Source organism: Mercenaria mercenaria, chromosome 19 (genome assembly GCF_021730395.1).
Source record: "Mercenaria mercenaria strain notata chromosome 19, MADL_Memer_1, whole genome shotgun sequence".
Taxonomy (NCBI): domain Eukaryota; kingdom Metazoa; phylum Mollusca; class Bivalvia; order Venerida; family Veneridae; genus Mercenaria; species Mercenaria mercenaria.
Window position 1 is genome coordinate 37,995,812 of NC_069379.1, and position 24,181 is coordinate 38,019,992.

General features: G+C 34.5%; 1 protein-coding gene across 1 annotated transcript in view; it reads right to left on the minus strand.

Moving 5' to 3' along the window:
* LOC128551160 (kinetochore protein Nuf2-like) overlaps positions 1–4,904 on the minus strand; it is a 36,006-nt gene extending 31,102 nt beyond the window's left edge. Inside the window, exon 1 of the mRNA XM_053531648.1 lies at positions 3,256–4,904. The gene's annotated coding sequence lies outside the window, so the exon portion shown is untranslated. The remainder of the gene's footprint in view (positions 1–3,255) is intronic.
* Between the last annotated feature and the right edge of the window lie 19,277 nt (positions 4,905–24,181).

A 24,181-nucleotide genomic window follows, 5' to 3' on the forward strand; every position in this document is an offset into this window, starting at 1 on the left:
AATTAGTGTTGAAATATCTGGTATTTTAGTCATACAGGTATGATATACTCACTTTAACAGATCGGTCACTGTTGTATGCAGTTTCAAAAATACTTAGCCCGGCAAAACCCGGCCGTCAGCGAAGGTTTTGTCTGGTGTCCAAGTCGGTGGTTCACAAAAATAAAAATGCGTAAGTACGAGCAGGTAGATTTTATGAAAATCGTATTTTTACGACTTTTCATGATCCGACAGTGGACAAAAGTCATTTTTATCAATATAATAGACTAACATTTCATGTTTCTTCATTGTGCACAGTCATTTTAAAATATTTAGGTTTTATACTTGAAGCAGTATACTATTCAAATCTTTTGTAAGAGCTCGTCTAATTATTTCCTTTGGATAGAATTATATGAAATGTTTGTGTAATAAGAAGTGTAATGTAGATATTTTGAAATAAGTGACAATAAACTAATTATCTTCAGTCGAGGATATACAGAGAATCAAATAACGTTCTCACCAACGGCTTGTTCGAAGACTCAGTTTTATTGAATCTGATATCAGATATCAACTTTTCTCCCAAATGTTGTATTCTTTTCAATCCAAGACAATATTTCCTTGTGCAATTTAAATTTCATTTAATGTTGTAAAATGATTTCAACTATGTTTTATTGAAGGTGTCCGAAAAAGGGGGACCTATTTTAAATGTTTATAATGTTATCAAATATTGATTTACATATATACATGTGTTAAATGTTATTTCATTAGAAATGCCTATGTACAGTCATGTTATACCCTACCCCTAGATATTCCATGAGAACCATGGTCACGAAGGGGAAAATATACTAACCCGTTTCAGTCGCGCATTTTATACCTAAAACACGCAGTTCGGTAAATGTGTACTATGGATATCAAACAAGTGGTAATTAATTTATCTTCCATTGTGTACTGGTCACATTTCTTCAATACATCTTATCTTAGAAAAACAATGCAAAGTTTATAGTTATTTAAACATTACACAAAAAACTTGCTTGACCTTCCCTGGTGAAGTTCCGTTCTAGATTACAAAACCATTCTAATTGGCTGTTGTGAAAATGTGTGTCAATCGTCATTTTACTACACGTGTTCGCTCAAAAATGTGAAAATGCAGCATAAATGTGCAAAATGAATAAAAGAAACAGAACAGATGCAGACCAATGTACGATTTCAAATTAAAGATCATATACAAGATGAATTTCATTCATCATTTCGAGTTTTAGTGTAAAATTGTGATTTTTTAAAACCCTGTTTTTGTTTGTTTACATTTCGCCAAACATGTGCACACTTCCGTGACCTCTAGACTGGATGTTCATTAGGGAAGGTCACGCAAGTTTTTTCTGTAACGTTGACGAAAGCATAAAATATGCTGATTATCTCAGCAATATGGAACATTGAGACAATGTGACTGGTGCACGATGGAAGATAAATTATCGCTTGTTCAATATACTAGGTACCCATTCACCAAACTGCGTGTTTAAGTTGAGAAATATATGATTGAAACGGGTTAGTATATTTTCCCGTTCATGACCATGGTTCTTATAGAATACCTAGGGGTAGGGTATAACATGTACAGAGGCATTTTCTTTCTGGTCTGGTGCCAGTGGAAAGACGGCCACTAAAATGATGACGTCACGCTTTTTGGCTAAGAATGCTATAAATATTGAATTTCCCATAAATATTTATACTAAGGTCCATTTACCAAGTACAAAAAAGTTGGAGTGTCCAGCACCACCATGCAGTGCTCTTGTTTTTAGAATTATGGTCCTTCTTCGACTAATAGAGAAACCACTTAATGAATAATCAAAATGACTTTGTTTCAATTTAAACTTTTTAATCAAGATAATTTATATCAAGCACTGAAAATAGTCAAGTATGCTCTTTGCAGGCATGACTGTTTCTTTTTTCTTTTAAAATATTATTCAACAAACTGTATATGGCATATTCATTGATCTTTTGAATATTCTGTATCAATTAAGAAACGATAAAGACACTTTGAACACTGATAAATGCCTATGCTCAAAAACATAGACTAAGATTCTATTTTAATTAAAACGGTCTTTTTAAATAGAATCAAACAGTTACTAATATTATGAATATCTAGGGCCTGTTCTAAATACCCAGAACAATTTTCAAGAGGGGCCCTGGTCTGTCAGATTCCAATGGGCGGTGTCCATGCTTGCACGAATGTTCGCTGTCTATGAGACATTAAAAGAACCCTGTAATTCTATAATTTGGACATCCTAGTGGATGGGGCCCCTGCCACCTCCCCACTCTTGGGTAGATATAATTGCAATCAAAATGTACATGTTTTACATCTTGTGCCGAATATGCCTTTCCACCTCGACCAGTATGGACGACACAGCCACGTTCAGTTTGATGGTTTTACTTAGATACATGGCAAATGACTGAAATTCAAACATAGATAAATTGAATTCAGATATCTCTATCAATAATATTGTTTTAAGATGTTGGCGTCATTATCAAAATGATGTATCATAGGGTGACAATGTATTAATGCCATAATGTATACATAAAAGCATGCAATTAATTCATAGTACAGCTACTGCGCCCCTATTGTAATTCATAAAATAGGCTTCAAGTATGGAACCTAAATATTTTAAAATGACTGTGCACAATGAAGAAACATGAAATGTTAGTCTATATATTGATAAACATGACTTTTGTCCATTGTCGAATCATGAAAAGTCGTGAAAATGCCATTTTTCATAAATTCCACCTGCTCTTACTTACGCATTTTTATTTTTGTTAACCACCGACTCGGACGCAAGACAAAACCTTAGCTGACGACCGGGTTTTGCTGGGCTAAGTATTTTTGAAACTGCATACAACAGTGACAGATCTGTTAAAGTGAGTATATCATACCTGTATGACGAAAATACGAGACATTTTAACACTAATTTATCCATTTACAATGAGAAAATTAATAGGCGGTAGTCAAATACGTGCTTTTTAGTGAATATTTCCTGAATGTTAGAAAAACACTACAAATGATACGGAAATTTCGATACATCCCCATAAAAGCGTGTTCATTGTAGGTCATCCTCGGCCAATTCCCAATAACAAAGCTTTAGTAATGAAAAAACTGCGAAGGAAAACATTACCTTGACTGGTGAAAACCACCACAAAAAGCGCCCTGCTTGCACGTAATTATGCCACCGGTCAACGCTTAGGTTGAGACTCGGTGTTCATTTTCATGATGTTGTAATAAAATGTTTTTACCTGTATTTTGTATTTTTTTTTCCAATTTTACTACACACCATATTTGACTTTATTATAGTCACACAAAATAGATCCAGTCCATGTGAGGTAGCTGAGGCTTGATGTAAAAATTGTAAATTCTCACAATAATTTAAATTTCATCTTTAAAGTTTTGAGTTGTTTGCAACACTTTCAGTCAAAATATTAAAAGTTCAATCTTTGGCACAAAAACGGTTTCTGTTGACACAATTTTATCCTTAAGTTTTTGAAACAAACAGGCATCTTCCTGTCATAAATACTTAACATTTAATCAATTGCTTTATTGCTATGTTTACAGTTGATATTCTTAACACTATATATATTTTTACATTTACATTTTACATTTATAAATGATTTTAGTGACGTTTATCAATTTCCATCCACGATTTAACTTCTTTTGTGCCTTTTTTGTGTGTTAATTTGCTATAAAATCCAACTCTAGATCTGTCATTCGTTACATCAGATTTCAAGTTGAGAAATTAAATTCTGGATATTTTACTAACTGCAAAAACTCTTTTTAAATAAATGCTGTCTGCACCTTGCTGCATCACTATGTCTTCAGCAAATACATATTTTTTATACAGTCTTTGTGAGAATAGTCCTGATATTATTATGCTTTAAATCATTCTTTCATTATGATACTAATTAAACAACTTATTTTGTACAATTATTTATATGTAAATTTTGGTGTATTCCAAAATATATAGAATTTTAAAACAGAATTGATAGCTTCATAATTTAGAGGATTGTACTTGTCATTAAAGTCAAATTATATGAACATTTATGATATTTTACAAAACAAATTTGAAAAATTGCCAAAATTTTATACTTAAACTGTCAAAATACTTGTTTTTCTGTCTCTACATTACCTCCTTAGCTAGTCAAGCAAATGATCTTGATCATGAAAGAAGTAACTGGTATTTGAAATATTTTATAGGAAATATGATACCCATATAATTTGTCAGAGAAGTGTATAATTTTTTTATGGAGGAGTTATCAACCTTTTGAAATATTTTGACCTCAACTGGGTCAATCTGCAGAAATTCAAATAGAAGATCTTCCATGTCACTTTCAAATTACAGTTTCAGATACATTGTACTGTGAAATCATTAATATTCATGGTAGACTAATTTTCGTTGATTTTGTGGTTGAGTCAGTCAACAAAATTTAATTCCAGTGAACAAGTAGTTTCCCATCATTTTATGTTCAAAAATTGAAATCCACGAATTCCTATCCCTACGAAATTGCCATTTTGACCAAAACCTTGAAATTTCATGCCTACGAAATAAAATGATCATTTGTCAGATACCATAATGGACTACTTTAAAAGGGATACTGGAGTACAATGGGGGAACAATATTTTGTCAAGTGGTAACATTGTTTGATTACGAAACAAGTGGTTGTGAGTTTGAGTACCCACTCCTCCAAATTCAGGTAAGAGTCCTGTGTATGGGTACTTTACACCTGACATCCTAAAGAACCAAGTTGGAGCATCTCCTGTATCTTGCATTATCTTGAATCTCGCATTATTGTCCAACTTAAATTACTAACATTGTTCTGAATGTGTCGCTCATACAGGTTACCTGGCGAAGTGGTTAAGACGTTGACTTTGAATCCCTTGCCCCTCAACGATATGAGCCGCGCCATGAGAAAACCAACATAGTTGGTTTGCAACCAGCATGGATCCAGACCAGCCTGCGCATCCGCGCAGTCTGGTCAGGATCAATACTGTTCGCTTCAAGTTTCTGTAATTGCAATAGACTTTGAAAGCGAACAGCATGGATCCTGACCAGACTGCACGAATGCGCAGGCTGGTCTGGATCCAGGCTGGTCGCAAACCCACTATGTTGGTTTTCTCATGGCGCGGCTCATATAGATTCTAACTTCATGCAGGGTATTTAATCCTTCAGGTGAAGAAGCCATCTAGCTGGCATACAGAGGTCAGTGGTTTTACACAGGCGCATGCCAGAGATGAAATAATGCACAGAAGGGCACCTGGTGTCTTCTACCATCAAAGCTGGAAAGCCACCATATGACCTATAACTGTGTTGGTGCAACATAAAACCAAACCAAACAAAACATACTAGATTACCAGCGATGACTGTAGATACACAATTGCTTTTTTGTCTAGTGAAAAACCCATTAACTTAATGGTTCTCTAATTAGATTTATACATTTCATCAGCATGAAACTGGATTTGTTGGTTTGCTTTTCTTTTGTAATTTTACATGGTTTAATACTTAATATTATTTAGCTCACATGAGCATAAAATTTTATTGTTGTACCCATGTGTCCATTGTCTTCCACCGATAACATTTTTAGCTCGACTATGCCAAGTATGGAGAGCTATCTTACTCGACCCGGGGTTAGCATCTTTCCGCATCCACACCTTGGTTAAAGTTATGATGCACTTTCTCTTTATTTCTGTTATTATTTGAAGGATTTGCTTCAAACTTTATATAGTTATTTTTCATCATCACCCACATCATATGACACAAGGGTCATAATGCTCACACCAATATTTCATTAGTTATCCCCCTTTTTATTTAGAATTTCAGGTTAAAATTTTGGTGCACTTTCACTCTACGTCAACTGTTATTACTAGATGGATTGATTCAGACTTAAAATAGTTCTTTGACATCATGCCCACATCACATTACACAAGGCCCATAACTCTGGCACCAATTTTGATGAATTATGCCCCCTTTTTACCAGACTGAATTTTGTTAATTTTGATGCAACCTTTGTTTTTCTGTCATATCTTTGTTACTGTTGCTTATATCTTACTGTAACTTCACATAAACATTGTCCAGCATACAAACAAAGTATGTGCAGGGGCTAGGCTTGTTATATCTAAGGTCAAGGTCACCAAGTTGTTATACTTGGAATTATTTTCAAATTAAATGTTTTTGAAAGATTTGTTTGTAGACATATCTTTGGTACTTAAAAGATAATGTGTTGAAATTAAAAGTATTATATTATATTTTTGACAGCTCTTGTTACTTAAAATTTTAGGTTAAAGTTTTGATGCCCCCCCATGTGTGATGGGGGCATATAGATTTGGTCTTGTCCGTGCATCCGTCCGTGCGTCCGAAGTTCGTGACAGCTCTGCTCAAAAAAAAGTATTACATATAAATTGATGAAACCTTGCATGAGGTTTTATCATGATATGAACTTGTGCACCTCCAATTTTTCAACTGGCTTTGCCCACATTTCCAGAGTTATGGCCCCTGAAATAGTCAAAAATGCACATTTCACCATGTGTCGGGCCTAACTTAGAAAGTATTTCATATTAATTGATTAAACCTTGCTTGAGTCTTTATTATGATATGAACTTGCGCACCTCCTATTTTTTGTCAGTCTCCGCCCCTTATTTTCAGAGTTAGGCCCCTGAAAATAATCAAAAATGCAATTTTCACCTTGTGACGCACCAAGCTCAAAAAATATAGGATATAAATTGATGATAACTTGCACAAGTCTTTATCATGATATAAACTTGCACACCTCTTGTTTTTCGGCTGGCTTCACCCCCTATTTTTTAGCTCACCTGAGCACAAAGTTATCACCTGTGATTGCCATATATCCCTCGTCTTTCGCTGTCAGTCTGTCATCAAAATTTGACTGTTAACACTCTAGAGGTCACAATTTTGGCCTAATCTTAACTCTTTAACACCTGCAGCCATATCGGTGCTTAATTACTGGTATCAATTTATCCATACATTCCTGAGCCACTTATCAATTTATCTGCTTTGTATGCCTGTGGATTTTCACTGATAATCAATAATCGATAAGATCTAGGCATCCTTTGATCAATATTAGGGACAAACATCTGTTTATAAAAGATGAATAAAACTGAAATTTTCACAACTGATACTACAATTTATGATCTATTCAATAATTTAAAATTTACTATTATTTTGATTTGCAAAATTGTTTTACAGGCCAATTGAAGTAACATGAATATGGAAAACTGCAATATTCAAGAAAGATTGGACATAGAAAAACAGCCATTATTTGATTATTTTATATTTATTCAAATATCATCTATTGCTAAACTTTAAAGCAAATGACATTATGAAAGAACAAAATTATACTTTATTTAATAAAATTAAAAATACTGAATAAAAAAGAAAGATTCAGCAGTATAATAGAATGAGAAGATAAAACAGGCAATACCAAGAAATAACTTTCTAATTCCAATATTTAGTGATGAGTATATTAAAAATGCATGCTTAAATAATAAATATTTTGATTGTTTTGATCGCTTCCGGGTTTTATAAATCTTTAGAGTAAAATATTTTCATTGGTTGACTTTGACAGCAGTCCAGTCGTTAGTACTCTTACAAACGTAAAATCACATCACGGGGCATACAGTACTATCAGGCGGATAGCGCATTTTTGCGATCCTCTGCATACACGCCTGTTATCTTTTGACGGATAAATTCGACATGCGGTACTCGATAAGAGGTAAAATGAACGCATAAATGCGATCCGCGCCCTTAATGAGTTAATGAAACTTGGTCAGAGTGTTAACCTCAATAAAATCTTGGACGAGTTCGATGTTGGGTCATCTGGGTTCAGAAACTAGGTCACCAGGTCAAATCAGAGGAAAAGCTTGTTAACACTCTAGAGGTCACAATTTTGTCCCAATCTGAATGAAACTTGGTCAGAATGTTACCCTCAATAAAATCTTGGACAAGTTTGAAATTGGGTCATCTAGGGTCAAAAACTAGGTCACCAGGTCAAATCAGAGGAAAAGCTTGTTAACACTCTAGCGGTCACAATTTTGGCCCAATCTGAATGAAACTTGGTCAGAATGTTACCCTCAATTAAATCTTGGACAAGTTTGATATTGGGTCATGAGACTGGGGTCAAAAACTAGGTCACCGGGTTAATTCAAAGGAAAAGCTTGTTAACACTCTTTAGGTCACAGTTTTGGCCAATCTTAATGAAACTTGGTCGGAATGTTACCCTCAATAAAATCTTGGAGGAGTTTGATATTGGGTTATCTGGGCTTAAAAACTAGGTCACACGGTCAAATCAATGGAAAAGCTTGTTTACACTGTAGATGCCACATTTATAACTGTATCTTCATGAAACTTAGTCGGAATGTTATTCTTGATGATCTCAAGGTCCAGTTTGAATCTTGGTCATGTATAGTCAAAAACTAGGTCACCAAATCAAAGGAAAAGCTAGTTAACACTCTAGAGGCCACATTTCTGACCATATCTTAATGAAACTTAGTCAGATTATTTATGTCTCCCCCAGGAGACATATTGTTTTTGCCCTGTCCGTCCGTCCGTCCGTACGTCACACTTCATTTCCTAGCAATAACTGGAGAACCATTTGACCTAGAACCTTCAAACTTCATAGGGTTGTAGGGCTGCTGGAGTAGACGACCCCTATTGTTTTTGGGGTCACTCCGTCAAAGGTCAAGGTCACAGGGGCCTGAACATTGAAAACCATTTCCGATCAATAACTAGAGAACCACTTGACCCAGAATGTTGAAACTTGATAGGATGATTGATCATGAAGAGTAGATGACCCCTATTGATTTTGGGGTCACTCTGTTAAAGGTCAAGGTCACAGGGGCCTGAACATTGAAAACCATTTCCGGTCAGTAACTTGAGAACCACTTGACCCTGAATGTTGAATCTTCATAGGATGATTGGTCATGAAGAGTAGATGACCCCTATTGATTTTGGGGTCACTCCGTCAAAGGTCAAGGTCACAGGGGCCTGAACATTGAAAACCATTTCCAATCAGTAACTAGAGAACCACTTGACCCAGAATGTTGAAACTTCATAGGATGATTGGTCATAAAGAGTAGATGACCCCTATTGATTTTGGGGTCACTCCATCAAAGGTCAAGGTCACAGGGGCCTGAACATTGAAAACCATTTCCGGTCAGTAACTTGAGAACCACTTGACCCAGAATGTTGAAACTTAATAGGATGTTTGATCATGCAGAGTAGATGACCCCTAACGATTTTAGGGTCACTCTGTTAAAGGTCAAGGCCACAGGGGCCTGAACATGGAAAACCATTTCCAATCAATAACTTGAGAACCTCTTGACCCAGAATGTTGAAACTTCATAGGATGATTGTTCATGCAGAGTAAATGGCCCCAATTGTTTTTGGGGTCACTCTGTTAAAGGTCAAGGTCACAGGGGCCTGAACATTGATAACCAGTTCCGATCAATAACTTGAGAACCACTTGACCCAGAATGTTGAAACTTCATAGGATGATTGAACATGCAGAGTAGATGACCCCTATTGATTTTGGGGTCAGTCTTTTAAAGGTCAAGGTCACAGTGACCTGTTCATGTAAAATCATTTTTTGGAAATAACTTGAGAACCACTTGACCTACAATGTTGAAACTTGATAAGATGATTGGACATGCAGAGTAGATGACCCCTATTTATTTTGAGGTCACTTGATCAAAGGTCAAGGTCACAGGAGCCTGAACAGTGACTTGAGAACCACTAGGCCAAGAGTGTTGAAATTTAGCGGGATGACTGGACATGCCAAGTAGATGATCCCTATTGCAGCCAACCATCAGTGTCTCTTTGACTTTCGCTCCTGACCCCTATTGACTTCTTGCCTATAAAACTTTGCATTGGGGGAGACATGCGCTTTTTTACAAAAGCATTTTCTAGTTAATCTTGATGATCTATAGGTCATTTTCAGATCTGGGTCTGGTAGAGTCAAAAACTAGGTCACTAGGTCAATTCGAAGGAAAAGCTTGTTAACACTCTAGAAGCCACGTTTATGACTATATCTCCATGAAACTTAGTCAGAATGTTAATCTTAATGATTTTTAAGTCAGGTTCGAATCTGGGTCATTTGGGTTCAAAAACTAGGTCACCAGGTCAAATCATAGGAAAAGCTAGTTAACACTTTAGAGGCCACATTGATGACCATATCTTAATGAAACTTGGCCAGAATGTTAATCTTTATGATCTTTAGGTCGATTGGTCAGGTGAGCGATACAGGGCCTTCATGGCCCTCTTGTTTAGAAATTAGCATGGTAAAGGTTAAATAATCATTATATGTATTCTAGTCTTGTTTTGAAAAGAGACTTAATGAACTCGAGAGTGGAAAAGTAGAAACTTACTGGGGAAACATTTAATGTGGCATAGAAGTTTTGACAGAACACTTGTGGTCTTGAATGAAGTAAATTGCTGGTAGTACCGGTAGACCTTTTACTTTAGTTCTTTGATATATACTCTTACTGAAAGGCTTGCTGGTCAGTAGTCAGACCTATTATGGCTTGGTAGTCTAGTGGTAGAACATCCACTTTAGTGTGGGAGGTTGTGGGTTTCATCTTATGCTGTATCATGTCAAGAACTTCATTCATAGTCGACTTTAATAGAATAGCATAAACTGAAACTATTGCCTGAGGTCTGATGGTCACAATCAACTTGAAATAATATTAACTGAAACTATTGCCTGAGGTCTGATGGTCACAATCGACTTTTAAAATAATATAAACTGAAACTATTGTCTTAGTTCCGATGGACCAAGAGCAAAGAGTCTGACAGTCTGACAAGCCTTTCAATAAGTAATTTCAGCTCACCTGAGCCAAAGGCTCATGGTGAGCTTTTGTGACCGCTCAAGGTCCGTCGTGGGTCGTGCGGCATGCGTCCGTCATGTGTCCGTCAGCAATTTCTAAAAAAATCTTGAAAACCACTGAGCAGAATTACACCAAACTTCACAGGAATGATCCTTGGGTGGCCCCCTTTCAAAATTGTTCAAAGAATTTAATTCCATGCAGAATTCTGGTTGCCATGGCAACTGAAAGAAAATTACTTAAAAATCTTCTTGTCCAAAACCGCAAAGCGTAGAGCCTTGATATTTGGCATGTGACATCATCTTGTGGTCCTCTATGAAGATTGTTGAAATTATGCCCTTGGGGTGAAAAGAGGCCCCTCCCCGGGGGTCACAAGTTTTACATAGACTTATATAGGAAATTTTTTTTTAAAAATCTTCTTGTCTAAAATCATAAGACCTAGGCCTTTAATATTTGGTATGTTGCATTACCTTATGGTCCTCTACCAAAAGTTTTCAAATTATGCCCCTGGGGTGAAAAGAGGCCCAGTCCCCGGGGGTCTCAAGTTTTACATAGCGAGGGGTGAATGCGACACAGTGCTAAGTGACATTTTTTGAAAAAATCACTTTTTTTCATGTATCAAGTGTTTATGACCTTGCCCATGTCCTGTAAAAATATCAAGATTATATGAATTTATAACAAAATGGTCAAAAAGTGCTAAGTGAAAATGATATACCATTTGAATGCGACACAGTGCTAAGAGCCTTTATGTCACTTGGCGCTTTTTCGCACCGAACTATATCAAGTTTGCACTCAGTATATGTACCAAGTGACAAATATTTTTCAATAATTGTGCCATTTAGTTGGTTTCTTTTAAGTATGATATCATTATCAGTACCTGGTATAAAGTATTATTATTATTTTTGACAAACAGTTGATTTTTATTCTTCTTTTTTTTCACTTGGTACTTTTCACAGTAAACATGTGGCTGTAAACCAAGTATTGTTTACTGTGAAAAAGTGCTAAGTGACAGAATGCATTTAAAGTTCTTCAGATGAAATTGTCTGATTTTTTTTTATTTCAAACATTTGTCTCAAGATTTTTTTATCTAAATGAGGACAGGGAAAAGTATACATTAGTGAAATATAATTATTTGAATTTAAAAAGTATTTCTATATGTACAACTGCACCAGTTCTAACTAACATGTTGTAAATCTTGCCTCTTGGGTCAGGTGTACAAATGAAACACCCCCTGATCCAAGCAGTATACTCGGTTGCAACAGCTTAGGGAGAATCTGATCCCACGATGCCTGTCAAATATATTATGCGGCAATTTGCACTACATTAAAAATAAATCAAGTCCAGTGTAGTTTATCTGTTTTAATTTAATAAAGTTTCAATATTTTAACACAACAGAAATTTATCTGGTTCACCAGAAATGTGTTGGAACACCAAACACAAATTTAAACGCTTAAGTCCATGCGGAACACCACAAATAAAAATAGTGTAGTTAATCTTTATGAAGGAACACCTTCTACTTTGTCATCTAAGAGTAAAGTGCAAGAATATGCTATTTTAAATTAAGAAACATCATGTTAAAATATATGAAGGATTCTCATTGGTTATGTGAAGTGACATCTGACATATTTACACATATGGCTTGAGTAATTACTTAGTTATCATGTAACACAATATTTGGCAGGTACTTAATGATTAAACAGAAGAACAGGAAAAACAACACAAAGCATTTTTACAAGTTGACAGCTTGGCTTCCTGGCTTAACAATCTTTTTGAGACTTTGAGAGTCACCTTAACATAATCTGACACTTAAGTAATTTCCTATAGTAAAAGAAAATGTAAATTTCCAATGACTGAAATAAACATAAGAATTTACAAAACTAATTATTAAATCAACTCTAACTTTAAAAGACAAACAGTTTGATACTAAACATGTCAGTATTCTATAAATATAAATATTATTTTAAATTTTATAAAAAATGCATTGTATAAAAAAAATGACAAATATTTGCTTCATAATAACTTCCCCCTGCTTCTTTTACTTTGGTCCCCAAAGTCAAATAAAATATTGAATATGAAATATAATTATGTATCAGTTCCAGTCACTAATTTTTTTTTCAAAATTCTATTAGTTCCAAAGGCACAACCCATAAGGGCCTGAAGGAGCTATGTAGAAAGGTCTAATAAATTCTTCTTTTGAGGTACATGCAACAGTGAAGTGGTCCTCTTGGTCACAGAGCTTGCATGTTATTCCAATGGAAGGACACTCATTCTGGGTGTGACTTATGTTACCAGTGCATCGTGTGCAGGCATACAGGAAGATGGAATTTCCTTTACTTTTATCTGTTTTATTTAATTTTATGATTTCATCTGCCAGGCTTTTTATTTCTCTTTCACAAGCCCAAACTATTTTCTCTAGTCCTTTAATTTTATCACACTGATTTTCTGCGATGGTTTCAAGGTGATTGTTTTGTATGTTTAACATGGCAACAACACGTTTTGAAGTATTGATGGTTTCTTCCAGCACTGAGCATTGATCTGTGATTTTAGAATGTTCAGTTAGTAAGGTGTCTTTACTTAGTTCCATTTCTTTCATCTGATCGCGTAATTTTGTGATGAGTTCAGACTGGATTTTAGACTTGTGAGTCAGATATTTGTTCTCATCCTCTAGAGACCTAATCATTTGGTTTTTGGATACATTTTCCTGTTGAATCGTCAACACAACTGATTTGACATCTTCTGCTTTAGCTGAGATATTCTCCAAATGGAATCTTGCTAATGAATTGAAACACTGTTTTTGTAGTTCTAAATCCTCCATTTGGTAGAAAGGAAGGTTTTCAGCATCCTTTCTGTTCAGGAATGCTGTCATTCTGGCAGTGTCCCTTAATTTCTTTTGTTTCTGAACAAGTGATGGTGACCTATAGTGCACACTGGTGTGATACAGTTGTTGTGATTGCTGAAGTATCCTGTAGTTCTGATTGATAGGAGATAAGTAGATCCAGTTTCCATGTTTATGAGTTCTTCTGGTAAATCCAAACATATTTCCTTGCAGTTTCATTTCAAGTTGACTTTAAAGTTCAGTAAAATATTTTCTTGTAGATGTGGGGAATATAAGATGAGTAACTCACTTGGATTATGTCCTCAGAGGTACATGGAAAGTCAGATGAGCTAAAAAGTCATCTGGCCGGTTTCTCTCACCAAACTATTATATGCGGCAATTTGCACTACATTAAAAATAAATCAAGTCCAGTGTAGTTTATCTGTTTTAATTTAATAAAGTTTCAATATTTTAACACAACAGAAATTTATCTGGTTCACCAGAAATGTGTTGGAACACCAAACACAAATTTAAACGCTTAAGTCCATGCGGAACACCACAAATAAAAATAGTGTAGTTAATCTTTATGAAGGAACACCTTCTACTTTGTCATCTAAGAGTAAAGTGCAAGAATATGCTATTTTAAATTAAGAAACATCATGTTAAAATATATGAAGGATTCTCATTGGTTATGTGAAGTGACATCTGACATATTTACACATATGGCTTGAGTAATTACTTAGTTATCATGTAACACAATATTTGGCAGGTACTTAATGATTAAACAGAAGAACAGGAAAAACAACACAAAGCATTTTTACAAGTTGACAGCTTGGCTTCCTGGCTTAACAATCTTTTTGAGACTTTGAGAGTCACCTTAACATAATCTGACACTTAAGTAATTTCCTATAGTAAAAGAAAATGAAAATTTCCAATGACTGAAATAAACATAAGAATTTACAAAACTAATTATTAAATCAACTCTAACTTTAAAAGACAAACAGTTTGATACTAAACATGTCAGTATTCTATAAATATAAATATTATTTTAAATTTTATAAAAAATGCATTGTATAAAAAAAATGACAAATATTTGCTTCATAATAAATACAATGACCTTATTCTTATTTCAGCAGCATGTCATGATTGTGTTTTATGTGCTGCTACCGCACAAAACGAAAAGTACTTAACTACATTGTAATATGTGAATACTAAAAACAGTTGTGTAATTTAGCACACAACTAATATGCAGAAACTGACAAATCATCATATTTTATTTTCCTTTTGTAAATTAATTATTTATATTATATACAATTGAGTTCTGCAATAAACCCTACAAAAGTACCATTTATTCATAAAATACGGTGTATTTCGGTTATGATAATTTCCTGCACGGTTATCATTTTGAGTGAACGTATTTTATTTTACTTTCGTATGTTAATTATTTATTAAATATATGATTGAATAATATCAGAAAACCTTCAAAAATACCTCTAATTAAAAAGATACAGGTGTATTCCAGTTATGGAAAGTGTATTCCGGTTTTTAGGTGGATTCCGGTTTAATGTGTGAATGATCGGCAAGTTATGACTGTTTGTACAGTTGTACAGTTCGTCAGTTGTTTAATGTGAATCACAGTATACAATTGTACTGTAGCATTTTCATAGTATATGATTGAATCACAAGAATATACGAATAAGTTCATCTTGGCCTGGAATTTAGATTGATTGATCATCATTTTGTCATTTCACAGTTAACTTAAACCTTGTCAGATGTCTTTTGAAATTTCTCAACCACATTTTCTGTATGTCTCCAGTAACAGTGAATGCATGCATATATCGGATATTCTGGTGATTACTGCTCTGGATAACAAAAACATAGCTTTTTTAGGAAAATCTGTGTACTTTTTAAGTATTCATAAATTTACTCATATATTGTTATGAGTTTTTAGATCACAAACAGTACAGTATAATACAACTTTTACATCAGTAGTGTTCAATGACATTTAACACAGCCATTACAGTAACTGCTATAATGATGAAACTGAAATCACTGCATGACCATGGCTTTCAGCAAATTATTAGGAACACATGTATCTTATCTTATTGTTGGTTAACTGCCATGTATAATTATAGTGATATCTGGAGAATTTCATAGAACATGTAATGAAATCTTTGGAATCAAAGTTTAATGATCTTGAAAAGGTTCAGTGTCACCTAAAGTGACTGTTGATTAAATTGCCAGCATGTCACAGAGAATATGATTGACAATTCCACACTGAAAATAAAGCTATATCTCTGGAAACTGTTTCATATTTGTAACCAAATAAAAACTCAAAATCATTAATATATCTTGAAGAAACATCTAAACCTAATATTAAAGTGGAATCTATGTTATACAATGACAGTCTGATTTGTAGTGTATGTTATTAGTATGCATGACCTGCACTGCAAAAAAATGGCAATGTGGCGTAGATTGACACTACTTCTTTATGTGTAAGACACACTACACCGTATAGCGTTAAGGGATGCCAAATATATATAAAAACTGTGCCAGAAAGTTATCCGGTGACGAAAGGCATTCCCCGCTGCTGCTCGATGCTCTCGCGATCGGTGTATTGGGCGCATAAAACACACAGTGACCGCAAGATTTACGCATATATACAGGACGAACAACGTTCAATTAACGGATATCACCGTACTAGAAAAGACTTGTACCGTGTAAAACAAAAGCGCAACGCATGAGAAACTGACAAAACATTCTTGTCAGTTATCATCCGTTGAACATATGTTACATCCGTTGCATCATCCGGTAGTGGTCCGGCTGTGAATCAGGTCCACCGGACAAGAACGAATGCGAACCTGACAAGAACGGATGTGAACTGGTTAAGTTCAGAATAAGGAACGCACGAGTAACGAACAAAACGTATATCAGCGCATTGCTTCCGTACATCTAACGGACAACTTTGTCCGGTAGTGTACGTTCTAAATTTTGAACATGCTCAAAACCTTCCACTGTATGGAACGAATTTCGCAAAACAAGGAGTGCAGGTGCCGCATGAGAAACGGAAAAGAAACGCATGCGAATGGACAAAAACGGATTGAAAATTTTGTTATACGTTAAACGTCTGTTAACGCTATACGGTGTAGTGTAACTGAGACTTAAACCCTTATAATAGATTATTTAGTCAGGTTAAGTTATTTAATTATACTGTTTTGAGAGGCTAGATCTTGAAACAAGCTTTCCAACTTACATGTATATTTATCAATAATTAAAGTATTGAAGCTTCATTGGGCAAAAAATAAATTGAAACACTGTTTTTTGTACTCAACATTAATCTAAGTACAGAATAGGAAAATGTATGATGTTTTAATTTTTATTTATTGTAAACAGTTTTTTTACAGGAAAAAAGCATTTTGCTATTGAAAGAGAACTGTTTTACTGAAATAAAGCATTATACTGAACAATACCAGCTGTACAACATTTGTAAATATTTCTAGAAATATTTAATTCTAGTGATACAGTAATTAAGAAATAATTTACACCAAAGCAGTGTTTTAACATTATTAATGCATGATAGGTGGTTATACATCAGGTGTAATAATTTCACGAGGGCGCAGCTCAAGTGATATTATTTCGAACGATTATTACTGCCAGATTGTATAAATAATTTTGCTATAGAAAATTTCCTTTCTAATATATGTCTTTGTCGTAAAATTTAGATCAATATTATGGAACTGTTTCCTCATGTATGCATGGCGTGTCATCACGCTCCTTTGTTTATACACACCAGACTGGAAATGGTAATACGTCTTGCGGAAGAGTTCAATTTGGGCGAAAATAATGGCAAATTATTCTGTAAAGCAATTATACCAGATTAGTATGTGCGTAAATTAATCTAGACAGTTGTGCAGTGTTACATTTCGTTTTAAAAATGCTATTAGGTAAAATACTGAATCAAATTTGAAAGCACTACATGGTGCTAAATATCATGTTGACATGATGTTAACATAATAACGTTGTGATGAATAATGCATTGCTAGTCATATTAACCCTTACCATGCTGGACACGATTGATTCTGCCTTTGCGACCAGTGTAGACCAAGATCAGCCTGCATATCCGTGCGGTCTGATCATGGTCTGTCCTGTTTTATTCAGTCAGTATATTTTCAGTAAACATCCCTTCAGTCGATAAATGGTACAGCCCAGTTTGGAAGAGGGACCAGTCCATTATAGAAATTTAGCATAGTAAGGGTTAGAATGCATGAATTTTTAACTCTGAGGAAAATATCTTGTCTGAAATACAGTTTTTATAATTCTCTTAAAACTGATACACTAACTAAGCCAAAGAATATAATTTATAAAGATACATTGTGATTGGCTAGCCATTTTTGTTCAGTGTAATTGTGAGTCTGAGAAATTACAGAAGTTTAAAAGCTTTAAATAAATAAAATGGAAAACAATTATGTGTTGTTTCTTAGTGTGATAAATATTTTCATGTATTATTGAAAAGATAATCCGCAGATAAAGCAATTTCATTCGTTATGCTATGCTCTGTACTACTTTTGATTACTGTGAAAGAAATTAAAGGGCCCACTTCTTGTGTCCAGCCATCAAACACCATGTTGTTTTACTAGATACATGAAAAATATTTCCTTCTAAAGAAAAATAAGCTCAAAAGCAAAAACTTTGGATGACCTATACATTGTAAGGGCTTACTTATAATGTCACTTAGACTCTTTTCAAAGTCACAAAGTTTTAGAATAGTAAACAGAAATGGCTGCGAAAAAGTTTTAAGTGACATGGTTTTAGTAAGGTTCATTTTATTCAATGATTTCAAACACTACAAAAAACTGGGCACAAAAAGATGAATTTTATGTCCCTTTAATAATAAAATATAAAATCACTTAGAATTTTGTCGCGCTTACATTTTTTGCAAATTTGTATCTATTTGGAGTGCGAAAAAGTTCTAAGTGACATTTTGATTAAAATTTCTTTTCTGTCAGACATTTCTTTAAAAATTCCACTAGATTTAAAAAAATAAAGTTGATTTTAATCAGATTTAAAAATATTACAACAGCTGTCAGAATAAAAAAGCAACAGGAATGTTTTTTCCTTCTCCTGTAAAATTTCATGAAATGCACTTAGCACTTTATCGCATTCACCCCTTGGAATGGTTTATTTTTCTTTCAAACAAAATTAATTTTCATATAAATTTAAAAGTATTTTCATGAAAGAAATGTTAATAAATCACAAAAATTATGATACTAATTAAAGATCGAGAATTATCTGTAACGGAGATCAAACTGCGAACAACATAATTGACACGAGGTGACATGTTAATTGCCGGTAATTACTGGCTATTTGATTGTGACAAAAAGGCTCTCACACCTTTCGTTATTGGTTTGAATTGAGAAGCTCATGTCATTTTGAAAGATATCATTCAGAAATATTGAATCAGCTGCTATTTAGTTATTCAAAATAGTTAATCAAAAAAGGTAAAAAAAACAAGAATAACAATATTTTACTGGTTTTATTTTCAAGAAAACAAAATTCGATAGTACACGGCTACTAAACGCTAGCGCCACCACCAAATTGTGGTGATAAGGAAAAGAGCTATCGGCATTTCCGTGGTGCAGCTATCGCCCGTTTCTACTTGTAAACACGTGAGTAAAATTTATATTTTATCTTATATTTTTATTGATAGAACTTTTTCGAAAATCAGAGAATGTAGTTCCGTGTAACAACACTTTTACTACATGTTGGCTGTAATTTCATTAAGATAATATGCAAATTGTGGTGTCAGGGGCTTTTCTCCCGAATCTGACAGTGGAACATTTTCCTATCGGCCAGTATTCGAACACCATTCCGATGAATAAACACGCTGTAAGAACATACTTTCGCATGCAAATGGTGTAGAAATGATAAATAATTATATACGCACACACCATGAATAATATAATCTCGGGTTAGAAGAAATATACAAGGATTTTTAGAGGTGGTGGCGCTATAACTCTAGTGATGGCGCTATACAGTAGTGGTGGCGCTGTTACGGCATTCACTAATACGAACTGCGGGGGACATAAATAGATAGGGAATCCCTGTAATACATTATTCCTGGAACTGCTGACGCATCCGGAACAAAACAAACACCAATATTCTCTAACTGATAATTTTCCTGCAAGGCATTATGTTATTACAGAAAGAAAAGCACGATCATAGTTTATTTACCTTTATGAAACATTCTCTATACAAGAAAAAAAACAGCAAAATACTCACAGACCCTTGGGACTCTTGTAGTCAAAGTAAATATTTTCCTTTGTTTAAAATGTTAATGTAGAATTATTTCTAACCTTTAAATATTGTACTTAAATACAAACTTAAGTGTATTTTAAATTCAGGTCAAAAAAATAGTAGCAATACATTTATTTCAAACAAAGATTTGTGTCCAGGAAATAGTCTGAAGATATTGTAGAATTTATTTTTTTAAGTTAAGATTCTGAAAGTTACTTCCCCTTGTTTTATACGTCGTTTGCATGTCATTGTAAACAAAAGACTACTTTCACAATTCTTTCTGAAAAGTGAGTACAGAGCATTTTCAATTCCAATCGATTAAATATGATTTATCAATAGAGCTTAGATGTACAATCTGAATCCAAATGCATGCAGATTATTTTGCGATCATGCAGAGGTTACGTGTATTTTGTTGAGTAACGTAATTTGGGTAAAGTGTGGGATAGGTTGGTAACATCGATTATTGTAGAAATTTCCGTGGCTTGCAGACAGACATTTTCATATATATATAAATTGAATATATTACCCACTAATCATATACAACAGCGCCACCACTATTGTATAGCGCCACCACTAAAGTTATAGCGCCACCACTTTCAAAAATAGTCGTGTTTTAACTTTTTACTGTGTTTTCTTAATTCTTTGGTGTATGGGAATACGTGCAATTCATTTCTACACCATTTGCATGCAAAGGTATGTTCTTACAATGTGTCTATTCATCGGAATGGTGTTTGAATACTGACCGATATGAAAATATGCCACTGTCAGATTCGGGAGAAAAGCTCCCGGCACCACAATTTGCATAATATTTTAATGAAATTACAACCAAACTGTAGAAAAAGTGTTCTTACACGGAACTACATTCTCCGATTTTCGAAAAAATTTCTATCAATAAAAATAATAGATAAAATATAAATTTTACTCACGTGTTTACAAGTAGAAACGGGCGATAGCTGCACCACGGAAATGTCAATAGCTCTTTTCCTTATCACCACAATTTGGTGGTGGCGCTAGCGTTTAGTAGCCGTGTAGTACCGCGAGACCGATGCTGCTCTCCGACGCGGAGTGCTCTCCGCCGCGGAGATAAAATTTATTAGCGGTGTCGATGCAAACTCTACTTTTGTTTTCCATCCACCTCAAAATTGACCAATTATGTTTTTTTTCCCCCAGGATTTTGAGCTAAAATTGGGGGTGCGCATTATACACGGGTGCGCATTATACATGGGAATCTATGGTACACAACCACAGAATTAAAATTCCATTTGCAAATACAGGTGCTAATGACAGTCAAATAGGTGTATTATGAACTATGGCTACATGACAAAGAGTTTTGTATGGATTTATATTATATAGCATTAGAACATTATTGATTACAGGTATCAGTTCATTATGTTATTGTACTGCAGTAGAGAAAATAAGTTGCTTCCCAATAGGGTATTGCATGATTTCATTCACTTGTGTTTTCTTTTGCCAAATAGATAACAGTGCAGAAAATGGATAAGTTCTTCTTTTTTTGAATGTTTGCCAGTTAATCATTTAGTCAGAATTTACAAAGGACTATAATGTATGATTATAAAGGGGTGTTTAGAATGTTTTTCCAATTTTGTAATAGGTTTTTTTGGGCGATTTTAGAGCCCCAGAGTGAACAATACAGTTCAGATTCTCTAATACCATATGCCTAAAAGTAACCAGTAAACAGTCACCCCAGAAATAGTCCTAACATTTCTGCAGAACAGTTATAACATTGTATGGCATATAAATATGTATACATAGCTGTCCAAAATGCATACAATACTATAATTTCCATGTGATTCTGTAAATGATTATGTCATTCAGCTCTCTGTTATCCTTTCAGATAACATTAGAAAATATTACATAATGAAGGTAAAGTTAATTTGCCCCCTATGAATGAAATATCCGTATGAATTGAACTGTTTTGTCTTAGGTAAGGTAAACCTCAATGACATATAATACACTGTGCAATATGTAGAGATAAAGCTAATAAATCATGCGAAATGTAAGACTTATTTAACAAAAATATAAAACACATCAAATTAAAATTTTATAGAAACACTTAGATAATGTTTATGTTGTTTAAATGAAAACGGGATTCCAGCGACCACTTTGTTATAACTTAAGACCTCCTCTGTCTATAAATAGCTTATCAAACAGTTACTGGTTCTGACCACAGTTTCATTCATAACAAATGTCGATGTGCATTATTGTATGATTGATAAAAGTATTTCTTTTACTAGGTATGATTTTGCATATAATAAATAACAAGCACAAGATATGAATAATTGTAAAAAAGGGGAGCATAACTTCTAAAAATAAATTTTTCCAGATCAGTTGCTATAGGTTCTAGGGGAGGTAATCGCAACGTGAGATTGGCACAGTAACGTGAGAAGAAATAAATAGCCACATTCTACGACATGTTATATTTTGCTACAGAAATAATGATTATACTTACAGTAGAAACTATTATTATTATTATACCAGATTTATATAGCGCCCTTTTCATGATAAACACGTTGAAAGGCGGTTTACATATAGCAAACGCAGCCACACAGGGCGTGAAATTCATCCTCTACTAGGACAGACACAGAGCAATCTGACCAGAAGGACAGAGTGAGATAAAGCCCCTAGAACAGACAGAGAGAACTTTTTAGATACAGACGTGTCTGGCTAACTTAGTCTTGCTCTTTGCGAATAGACAGTCTATTTCTTTAACGTGCCCGGTGTATAGCACCGATACACGCGAGGCCGTCTTTCCTGGGAAGAACCAGTACAGGCCTCTAGTTAGGCAGGAGACACTCAAGAGCATCTCAGAAATTTCCAGGGATTCGAACCCTGGACCTCTGTATTGACAGTCAAGCGTGGTAATACCACTAGACCAACAGCCCACCTTTAATATTATTTGATTTAATGTCAGTTTGTTTGTGTTTTTGGCAGTTTTTATACTAAACAAGTTCGTTTTAGAAACATTAAAGTAATATCGTAAAAAGTGCTTTTCAAGGTGTGGGGTGGTGGTGGAGATGGGTGGAATGTCACATTATTTCTAAAGACTTATATAGGAAAAAACTTTGAAAATCTTCTTTTCAAAAACAGAAGGGCCTAGCTCTTTGATATTTGGTATGTAGTATCATAAAGTGGGCCTCTAGGAAGATTGTTCAAATGATCCCCCTGAGGATGAAATATGGCCCTGCCCAGTGGGGTCACATGGTTTATAATTATAGACTTGTATAGGAAAAAGACTAAAAATCTAAAGTTCTTGTCTGAAACCACAATACCTAGGCTTTTGATATTTGGTAATGTATCATTGCCTTGTGGTCCTCTACCAAGATTGTTCAAATTATTCCCTTGGGGTGAAAAGAGGCTCTGCCATGAGGTACGTTCCCTTAAGTTTTACATAGACATATATAGGAAAAAACTTAAAAAAATCTTCTTGCCTGAAACTGCAAGGCCTATGCTTTTGATATTTGGTGTGTTGTATTGTCTAGTGGTCTACTACGAAAATTTATCAAATTGTGCCCCTGGGGTGAATGAGGCCCTGCCCTGGGGGTCCCAAGTTTTACATAGACTTATATAGGAAAAATCTTTAAAAATTTTCTTGTTCTTGTTTTGCAATTCTTTAGGTTAGTTTGATATTTCCATTTGACCAAAATTTAATGTTTAAAGGTAAAAGAATAGTTTGAGCCCCACCCCGGGCATTGAATTCTTCATATGAGGAAGTCATCCAGCTGGCTTACAGATGGTTATTGGTTCTACCCAGGTGCCTGCTTGTGACAAAATAATGCACAAAGGGACACCTTTGGTCTTCCTCCATCATCAAAGTGGAAAAGTTTCCATGTGACCTATAATTGTGTCAGTGCTAAGTTAAACCTGCTCCCCTCGCCACTAATAAAAAAAAAGTCAAAAATATTCCAGAGAAATCCTAAGACTTTTATAGAATTTCTAGACAGTTGCAAAGAATGCTAAGAAACTGACGGTTTCCAACCCTACCTTGCAAGGATTATCCATGATTTCAGCACACAATAGCCACATGATCACAGGTGTTATGACCGTAGTGTTTGGTGTGTACAGCTGTTATTTGCTTTTGAATTATCTTCAGAAGTGTAAGATTAACATGTAAAATATCTACCATGAGTGTTAATGTAAACTCATTAATTTTCTGACAAATTTGTAATGACCATGATCATAAGAGGAAAGTCTCCTAATGCAAAGAT